The sequence below is a fragment of the Zingiber officinale genome, chromosome 3A (genome assembly GCF_018446385.1).
Source record: "Zingiber officinale cultivar Zhangliang chromosome 3A, Zo_v1.1, whole genome shotgun sequence".
In the NCBI taxonomy this organism is placed as follows: domain Eukaryota; kingdom Viridiplantae; phylum Streptophyta; class Magnoliopsida; order Zingiberales; family Zingiberaceae; genus Zingiber; species Zingiber officinale.
This window is the reverse complement of record NC_055990.1, coordinates 67,200,367-67,210,434: the sequence shown is the minus strand read 5'-3', so window position 1 is coordinate 67,210,434 and position 10,068 is coordinate 67,200,367.

Genomic DNA, 10,068 nt, shown 5'->3' with positions numbered 1-10,068 from the left:
GTCAGGTGTGACATCAAAAGGTGAGGGTAGGGGGTCTGGTAGATCAGGAAATATCGAAAAGACATTACCAGAACACCTCCGACAATCGAGATACTCAAAGAAGGATGAGAAACTGAAATCAATAGTCCGCTTAGCAACTCTTGTTTTATAACCTACATCATTAGCAGTCTGATGAAGGTTGTTGTAAAACTCAGAGACCAAGTCATAGTTGATATCCCGTTCTAAGTAGACAAGTGAGTCAAGTTTGTAGTAGGAAATGGTTTCAGACACAGTTGGACAAAATTCGTCCATGAATTTACGATCTACAGACCTACACGGGAGTAATTTGAAAGTTCTTTGTCTAAAGGCTTCCTCAAAATTGTGGTTCGGGAATCTCCCGGAAAGAGATGGTTGAGGTCGGGAAGGAGCCTTAGACTTCGATTTCTCAGGTGACTTAGAGGTCCCCTCACCCACTGTTTTCTTTCTAAGATGTTAACAATGGGATACAATGGGAAGTAAATGAGCACCGGAGCCGCCAGAAACAAAAACCACAGATATGTGAGAAATGAAATCGAAATGCCAAAGTTCTCGAGAAATAGGGAGTTACCTTGGTGCCATTGAACTTTTGGCTAGAGCTTTGGAGGGCTAGAACTTCGGCTAGGGTTCCGGTGTGCAAAGAGAGGAGAAGGGGTGAGGGAAGGGAAGAGTCGGCTAGGGTTCCGCGTGAAAGAGGAAAAGAAAGGATCGGGAAGTTTTAAGGGTTTGCTGATGGGTGTACAGTTGATGAAATGATCGGACGGTTATCCGATAAGGAGGTATCAGGAGCCTCCTGATCGGTCCATGGACCGATCCAGGAACATCCTGATCGGTCCGTAGACCGATCAGAAGACGATCAGAACCTTCTGATCGGTCTGTAGTCTGATCAGAAGGCGATGCCCCCTTTGCCAGATTACCCTGATCGGTCTCCGGACCGATCAGTGAACTTCCTGATCGGTCTGCAGACTGATCAGGAAATAATCTAGTCCTCTGCGTACCGGATTTGATCTGATCGGTCTCCGGACCAATCAGGGAACTCCCTGATCGGTCTGTAGACCGATCAGAAAGTGATCAGTAGCGTGCCAGGCTGACCTGATCGGTCTGTAGACCGATCAGTGTCTGTCTCTCCAGTAATTTCAGTAACAGAAATTAGTAATTTCAGTAACTGAAATTCATAGAGATCTTCGATAGTTCGTGGAAGTTTGTCTAGGAAAACTTCCAAGTTCAGAACCTAGAACCTGGAGGATCTACACGCATAATGATTACCTAAAAATTATGGTCTGAACTTGTTTATAGCCCTAAAGTTACAGACATTTAGAAAACACCTGAAAACTGAAATTTTTGACCTTTGTTATGTTCAGTTTCAAGTTTGTCAAAATATAACCAACTTGCTATCATTCTTTCAAGGACTTGTCCTAGTATCAATCAAAATCATGAAAAGCATCGTTCAAGTGTATCAAACAGTCCATTAACCAATGTTTCATAATTTCTAGGTAAAGGTCCAACCAAGTTTCCTTGGTTGGAATATATGAGTAAGATCTAGGAACCAAATACACATGAATTATGTAATGGTTTTCCCCATACTCAATTCATGTCTCTTCAACCTAATTATTCAAGGGGTGCATGATACATTTTGAATAATTCGGCTGATCTTAGCATCTCACCCCATTTCTTGCAAACAAAAATCATTTGTTAATCCTTATAGTTTGTGTGAGATGTTCCCAAGTTGCCCAAATTAATTTCCCTATTACTCTTGTTGTTTTAATTGTCCTTATTGATCATGATGAAGTCCTAATGGCCTATTGAGCCAAACACATTCCCAATTCTCTCCTCAAATGACTAAATTCATTTTCCGGAAGAGGTTTGGTGAAAATATCGGCTAGGTTTGACTTTGACTCAACATAGGTGAGTACAATGTCTCCCCTAGTTACGTGATCTCTAATGAAGTGGTGACGCACTTCAATATGTTTGGTCCTTGAATGATGGACTGGGTTTTTTGTTAGGTTTATTGTGCTGATATTGTCACACAACACTTGCACTCCCTTATACGAAAGTCTATAATCTTCTAGAGTGTGGATCATCCACAATAATTGTGATACACTCTCTCCCATGGCAATGTATTCAGCCTCGGTCGTGGAGAGAGCAACACAATGTTGCTTCCGACTTGACCAACTAACTAATGATGAACCTAAAAATTGGCAACCCTCACTAGTGCTTTTCCGATCCAATTTGCACCCAGCGTAATCGGATTCGGTATAACCTATCAAGTCAAAAGACTCCATGCGAGGGTACCATAGACCTACTCTAATTGTGCCCTTAAGGTATCTCAGAATTCTCTTAACTGCAATTAAATGAGATTCCTTGGCACAGACTTGATATCTAGCGCACATGCCCACAGCAAAAAGTATGTCCGGCCTACTAGCTGTGAGATATAGAAGACTACCAATCATGCTTCTATATTGCGTTAGATCAACTGGTTTTCCACTCTCATCATTGTCAAGGCGAGTGTTTGTCGCCATTGGAGTGGATACTTCCTTAGAGTCACTCATTTTGAATTTCTTGAGCATCTCTTGAGTGTATTTTGTTTGATGGACATAAATGTCATCTCGAGTTTGTTTGATTTCAAGTCCAAGGAAGAATGTCAATTCTCCCACCAGACTCATTTCAAACTCACTTTCCATGTGAGTGATAAATTCATTCAAATAACCCTTGTTATTTGAGCCATAAATTATGTCATCGACATACACTTGGGCTACAAATGTTTTCACCATCTCTACGAAGAAACAGTGTTGGGTCTATTTGACCTCTTACAAAACCCTTTTCTAGTAAGTAAGTTGACAACCTCTCGTACCATGCTCGAGGTGCTTGTTTAAGCCCATAAAGAGCTTTCTTGAGCTTGTACACGTGGTTTGGAGCTTCGGTATTCACAAACCCCGGTGGTTGTTCAACATAGACTTCTTCTTTAATGAAACCATTTAAGAAGGCCGATTTAACGTCCATTTGATAGAGCTTGAAGCCTTTATGTGCAGCAAAAGCTAACATTAAACGAATGGACTCTAATCGGGCCACGGGAGCATAAGTCTCATCATAATCGAGACCTTCGATTTGACTATAGCCCTTGGCTACTAGTCTTGCCTTGTTTCTTACTACTTCTCCCTTTTGGTTTAACTTATTTTTGAAGACCCATTTGGTTCCAATAATGGTGGTCTTCTTAGGTCTAGGAACCAAGTCCCACACTTGGCTCCTTTCAAATTGGCCTAACTCATCTTGCATAGCTATGATCCAATCAGGATCGTGCAATGCCTCATCAACTAATTTTGGTTCAATTTCTGAGATCAAGGCGACCTCATTAGACTCATTCCTAAAGAATGATCTAGTCCTAACCCCTTGTTGAATGTCTCCCACAATCTGGTCTTGGGGATGACTAGAGGCCATCCTCGATTGCCTTGGTGTTGGCGGTGCCTCATGAATGGTCTCACTAGACACAGGCAAGGGCTCAATATCAGGTAAAGGATCAGACTGAGTCCTATCTTGCCTTTGCTCATCGTCATCGGAGTCAACTTCGACTCTTTCTATGTTTTGATCATTTAAACTTAGATTTCTAAGTTCAAATTGAATTTCTTCTACATCCCTTGGTTGATCATTTGATTTAGGGATTTCTTCAAAAGCTACGTCCGAGGACTCTTCAATCAGTTTAGTCCTATAGTTGTAGACTCGATAGGCTTTGCTGGTGAGAGAGTACCCGACTAGTATCCCTTCGTCAGCCTTAGCTGTGAACTTTCCAAGATGATCCTTGGTGTTCAAGATGAACACCTTACAACCAAACACCCTAAGATGTTTAATTGTAGGGGGCTTCCCAAACCAAAGTTCATGGGGAGTCTTTTCTAAAAACCTATGTATCAAGACTCGGTTTTGCACATAGCAAGCGGTATTTACCGCTTCAGCCCATAAGTAGCTCGGTAGTGAGTACTCATTGAGCATGCTTCGTGCTGCCTCTTGCAAGACTCGGTTCTTTCTCTCCACAACCCCATTTTGTTGTGGGGTCCTTGGAGTAGAGAACCCATGCCTATATCCTTTTTCTTGACAAAATTCTAAAAATCTATGGTTTTGAAATTCTCCACCATGATCACTTCTAATTGTTTTAATTGTTGTTGATTTTTCATTTTCAGTTCTTCTACAAAAGGAAACAAAAACATCTATGGTTTGATCCTTATTTTTCAAAAAGAAGGTCCATGTATATCTAGTAAAGTCATCAATGATCACTAGGCAATATCTACTTCCATTCAATGAAATAACATTACTGCAATCAAACAAATCCATATGCAATAAATCTAAAGCAGTAGATGTACTTACATCGCTTTTACCTTTATGAGCCGCTTTTGTTTGCTTACCCTTTTGACACGCATCACATAATTTTGTCTTTTGGTACTTGATGCTTGGTAAGTCTCGCACTAATCCTTTGTTGGCCAGCTTTCGAATATTCTTCATGTTCACATGGGCCAACCTCCTATGCCACAACCACGATTCTTCTTCTTTTGACATGAAACACTTAGCAGAGGCATTAGTAGCACTTTTAAAGGATACTTGGTAAATGTTATCTACCCTTGTGCCTACTAGTACCGTGTCAAGTGTGTCAATGTGTTTGACCAAACATTGACTTGAATGAAACTCAATTGTGTAACCCGTATCACACAATTGGCTGACACTTAGGAGATTAAAAGTCATCCCCTTGACTAGAAGGACATTTTTTATTTGGAGACATTCGGATATTTGAATATCTCCAATTCCTATAACATTAAGGCTACCATTATTACCAAAGGACACATTACCTCTATTTTTGTTTTGAAGGGTGGTAAAGAGTGACTTGTCCCCGGTCATGTGGTTGGAGCATCCACTATCAACAAACCAAGTTGATAGATGCTCCCCCTCGACAAATGCCTACAAGACACGAAAGATAGATGTTTTAGGTACCCAAATCTTGGGACCTAATGCATCTACAATGAAAGACCTAGGAACCCATGCCTTGGTCACACCCTTCCTAGTCTCATGAACCCTAGAAGCATGTGATCTATGAAATTGGGTTCTAGACACTAAGGAAATGAAACTAGACTCCTTAGGTTGGTATCCTAATCCAGCCTTGTTGTAGACCGCCCTTTGGGCATTTAGAATCATATCTAAGGTTTTAGAGCTAGTTGAGAATTTCTCAAGCATTTTCTTGAGTTTCTCAACTTCACTCTTTAGGGCATTATTTTCATCCTCAAGAAGCTCTTGATGAAGGTCATCAACCTCATCTTCCCTAAGAGTCTCAAGTGTTCTACTTCTTCTTTTAAAGATTTAATTTCTATTTTTGATTTCTTAAGCATGGTAGACAAATGAGCAATAGTCCTATAGCATTTTTCTAAATGTGGGGAAGTTACCTCTTCATCATCCGAAGATGATGAAGCCGCGGCTGATGTATCACTTCCGGAGTCCGATTCCTCCCTTGCCATGAGTGCTAATTGACGAGTGCTTTTCTCCTTCTCTTCCTCCGATGAGCTTGAGGAGGATTCATCCCAAGAAGCTTTGAGAGCTTTCTTCTTCTTGGCCCTTTCTTCCTTCTTCTTGAGTTTTGGACACTCGCTCCGATAGTGTCCTTTCTTGCTATACTCATAACAAGTAACGTTAGTCTTATCAATATTTTGATCAATAGATTTACCTTTCCCTTTGTATTTTCGGCTCCTTCTCATGATTCTCCTCACGAAGTTGGCCATCTCGCTTGATGATGATCCTCCTTCATCATCGGACTCGGAGGAGGATGAGGATGTAGGAATTTCTTTCTCCTTTTTCTTTTCTTTCTTCCTTCTTTCATCCTTGCTCTTTTCTCCTGCAACTAAAGCAATACCTTTCTCTTTTTGACCTTTGTTAGCAAGTTCATGAAGTTCCATTTCACAAAAGAATTCATCTAACTTAACAATTGAAAGGTCCTTGGAGACCTTGTAGGCATCTACCATAGATGACCACAAGACATTCCTTGGAAAAGCTTTGAGAGCGTACCTTACGAGATCGCGATTCTCTACGCATTCATCCACGGAATGAAGACCATTGATGATCTCTTTGAACCTTCCGTGTAGTTCACTTACCGTTTCACTCTCCTTCATGGAAAGATTTTGTAGTTGGTTGAGGAACAAGTCTCTCTTGGCGATCCGAGAGTCTCGAGTTCCTTCTTGGAGCTCGATGAGCTTGTTCCACAAGTCCTTTGCACTCACAAATGGGCCTACCTTGACAAGTTGATCTTTGGCTATTCCACATTGTAGGGTGACCACCGCCTTGGCATCGGCTTGTCCTTTGCGAGTTTGCTCGACAGACCACCTTGATGACTCTAGTTCCTTACCTTCTTCATCCTTCGGAGGTGTGAAACCTTCCTTGACCGAGAACCACATGGAGATGTCGGTCTTGAGATAATACTCCATACGGCTCTTCCAATATTGGAAGTCCGCTCCATCGAAGTAGGGTGGGCGATTGGTACTAAAGCCTTCCTTCATAGCCATCTTCTTGCTCTTTTGGGTGTTACTCCGGATGAAGAGCACCAAGCTCTGATACCACTTGTTAGGATCTTGGGGTGGCTAGAGAGGGGGGTGTGAATAGCCTCCACTAAAAATCAACCAATTTCCTCACAAAACTTTGTTAGCACAGCGGATATAAACAAGAACAAAAACTGATGCAAGGAAAGAAAACCAACCAACACTAACAAAATGATGTACGAGGTTCGGGGATAACTTGCCCCTACTCCTCGGCGTGTCCGTAAGGTGGACGATCCCTTGATCTTTCGGTAGATCACACCCCGGACAAATTCCGGCTAAGAATCTCTCCTTCTCGGTGGAGTAACCTCTCCACAAAGATCACAAAAGTAGATTTGAAAGTGAAGCACAATTACTTACAGAGTGTGGCTAAAGGATTGAACAGTTTAACTTACAGCCACGAAGCAGAAAAACAAAGACCGAAGGAATCAGCCAAGAGCTCAACAACACACACAACCTCTTGCTTGATCGACAGAGAGAGTTTTTTTTCAGAACCTTAGCAAACCTCTCTTCTTCCTTCTTCTTATTCTGCCTGCTTACCGTAGAGAATCGCTGTCACCTGTATCGAATCACTGCAACCAAACCAGGCGTCGCCAATCACTCCTCCTCCTCATCTGGTCCTCTGAACTCACACCAATACCATCCATGGTCTTCACTGGTGTCTTCTGAGCTCGAACCAATGCCAAGGAGTCAAGCTGATTGCAGCCAGAACATACCCAGATCGCCAGTATCCGTTGATGCTTCAAATGCACCATTTGCAGCCAAGCTCAGTAGAAAAATCATTTTGTCTTATTCCTCTGATAGACCTTAATTTGAATTCAAGCATCGTCATGATACCTGCAACCTGTAACTCAAAAAGCTCACAGCAGATCGTTAGTTCAGAGAAATCAGAAGTTGCGTGAGAATACAAACAACATCGGCTGTGGATCGGCCAGACCGATCCAGCTCGACCGATCGTGACACATCCCGATCGGTTCGAAGAGTCTCGATCGGCGTGGACCGATCGGCCTATGTGGATCGGTCCACGCATCGATCTACCTCTCGCTGAGTCCCGCCGCCGATCGCTTTCGATCGGTCCAGACCGATCGATAACCCAGAATGTACGTAGGTTACCGATCGGTCTACATACCGATCGGATAACCCACGTAAACTTTCAGGTTCTGATCGTCCACGCATCGATCGATAGCCCACGTAAACTTTCAGTGGTTCCCGATCGATCACGAGACCGATCGGTGACTTAGTATCATCGATCGTGGACCGATCCGCATAACAGAGTTTCCGATCGGCCAACCGATCCGATTCCTCGTGTTAGTTTTAGAGCCTCCGCCCTAAACCCTAACATCTTCCTGGTCCGAGAACGAGCTACCAAGCCCTCTCCGACGTAGCTGCCGAGCCCTCTCTGACTTCGTCCGGTCCAAAGAACGAGCTACCGAGCCCTCTCTGACCTAGTCCGGAGAACGAGCTGCCGAGCTCTCTCCGACTTCGTCCGGTCCAGAGAACGAGCTACCGAGCCCTCTCTGACCTAGTCCGGAGAACGAGTTGCCGAGCCCTCTCCGACTTCGTCTGGTCCAGAGAACGAGCTACCGAGCCCTCTCTGACCTAGTCCGGAGACCGAGCTACCGAGCCCTCTCCAACTTCGTCCGGTCCAGAGAACGAGCTACCAAGCCCTCTCTGACCTAGTCCGGAGAACGAGCTACCGAGCCCTATTCGCATGATCAACCTTGATAATTAATCAGTCTGAGTTTAATTAATATCTGATACAAACTTAAATCAGTGTCAACATCAAAACAACAGCCAGGTCAGACTGTATCAACATAGATCCTTTCACTAAGGTCCTTAAGGCAAGAGCTTTTGATGGACATGTTGAAGGGTTAGGAATCAGATGTATGGCAGCAGATATGGCAGCTTAGTCTTTTAGTATAAGTGGGAGATTGTTAGAGTGTATACTAAAAGCCTAGCTTTTGGTATAAACATTTATCTAGAAATAAGAATCACATTGGTCAAATGTCTACATTTATGATAAATGTAGTTGTTCAATTAATTTATATTGTAGATAACATGGTGTATGGTGTCACACACAGAAGATCATGTTATCGGTTTCCTTATAAATTATAAACAGTAGCTCATGACTAAGATGGAAAGGAATAAACCATTGGAAAGTCGTAGTGTAATTAGGTATTAGTTTATCTTAACTATATAATTACACTAATACACTTAAAGTGTATTGAGTAGGACCATTTGAGGTCGTTCCTTTTATACTGACTTTATGAAGGAACAAAAACCTCAGTTATTATGGAAGTGTGTGCTCTTAATCCAAATATAATAACAAGCACATATATTTGATATTTGTTTCTTTAATTTATCAATGGGTGAGATTTAGTTCGATAAATCAATAAGCCCGATAAGTTGGGAAATGATATCACTTATAGTGTGTGTTGTTGATTATAGAAGAAAACTGTGTCCTAGTGATCTAGGTTGAGAATGTCCCCAAGAGGAGCTCATAAGGATTGTCATGTTAAACCCTACAGGTGGACTTAGTCCAACATGACGATGAAGTTGAGTGGTACTACTCTTGGAGCTAGATATTAATTAAGTGAGTTGTCAGTAACTTACTTAATTAGTGGACATTTGTTATCTTAAACACAGGGAGACTAACACACTCATAATAAGAAGGAGCCCAAAATGTAATTTGGGATTGGTGCGGTAGTTCAATAATAGTTCTTTAGTGGAATGAATTATTATTGATGAAATTAAGTTGTGTGTTTGGGGCGAACACGGGATGCTTAATTTCATCGAGAGACCAAAACCAATTCCTCCTCTCGGTCCCTATCGTAGCCTCTAGTATATAGAGATTTATACCCACCGCATACCCACCTTCTTACCCATCCAATGGGGTCGGCCAAGCTAGCTTGGAACCCAAGCTAGGGCCGGCCAAGATGAGCCATGTAGGTGGCCGGCCAAAGCTTGGGTCCCAAGCTTAGGTGGCCGACCACTAGAATATTAAAAAGGATTTTTATTAAAATTATTTCTTATGTGGATATTATGATTTTAAAAGAGAGTTTAAAAATTAAAAATTTCCTTTTATAACTTTCTACAAAAGATTAAGAGAAGAGATTAATTTCTTTCCTTATTTGTAGTTTAAAAGGATGGTTTTAATTTTTGGTAAAAACTTTCCTTATTTGTAAATCATCTACATGTTTAAAAGAGAGTTTAAAATTTGAAATCTTTCCTTATTTGTTGTTTAAAGGAGGATTTTAAATTTTAAGAAAACTTTCCTTTTTAACCATGTTCATGATTTAAAAGAGAGTTTAAAATTAAATATTCTCTTTTATAAGTTTCTACAAAAGATTAAGAAAAGATTTGATATCTTTCCTTATTTGTAGATTAAAAGAGATTTTAATTTTTAGAGATAACTTTCTTTTTATTCACATGTTAAAAGAAAGATTTTAATTTATTAAATTTCCTTTTTATAAACCAATCATGAAGGGATAAAATT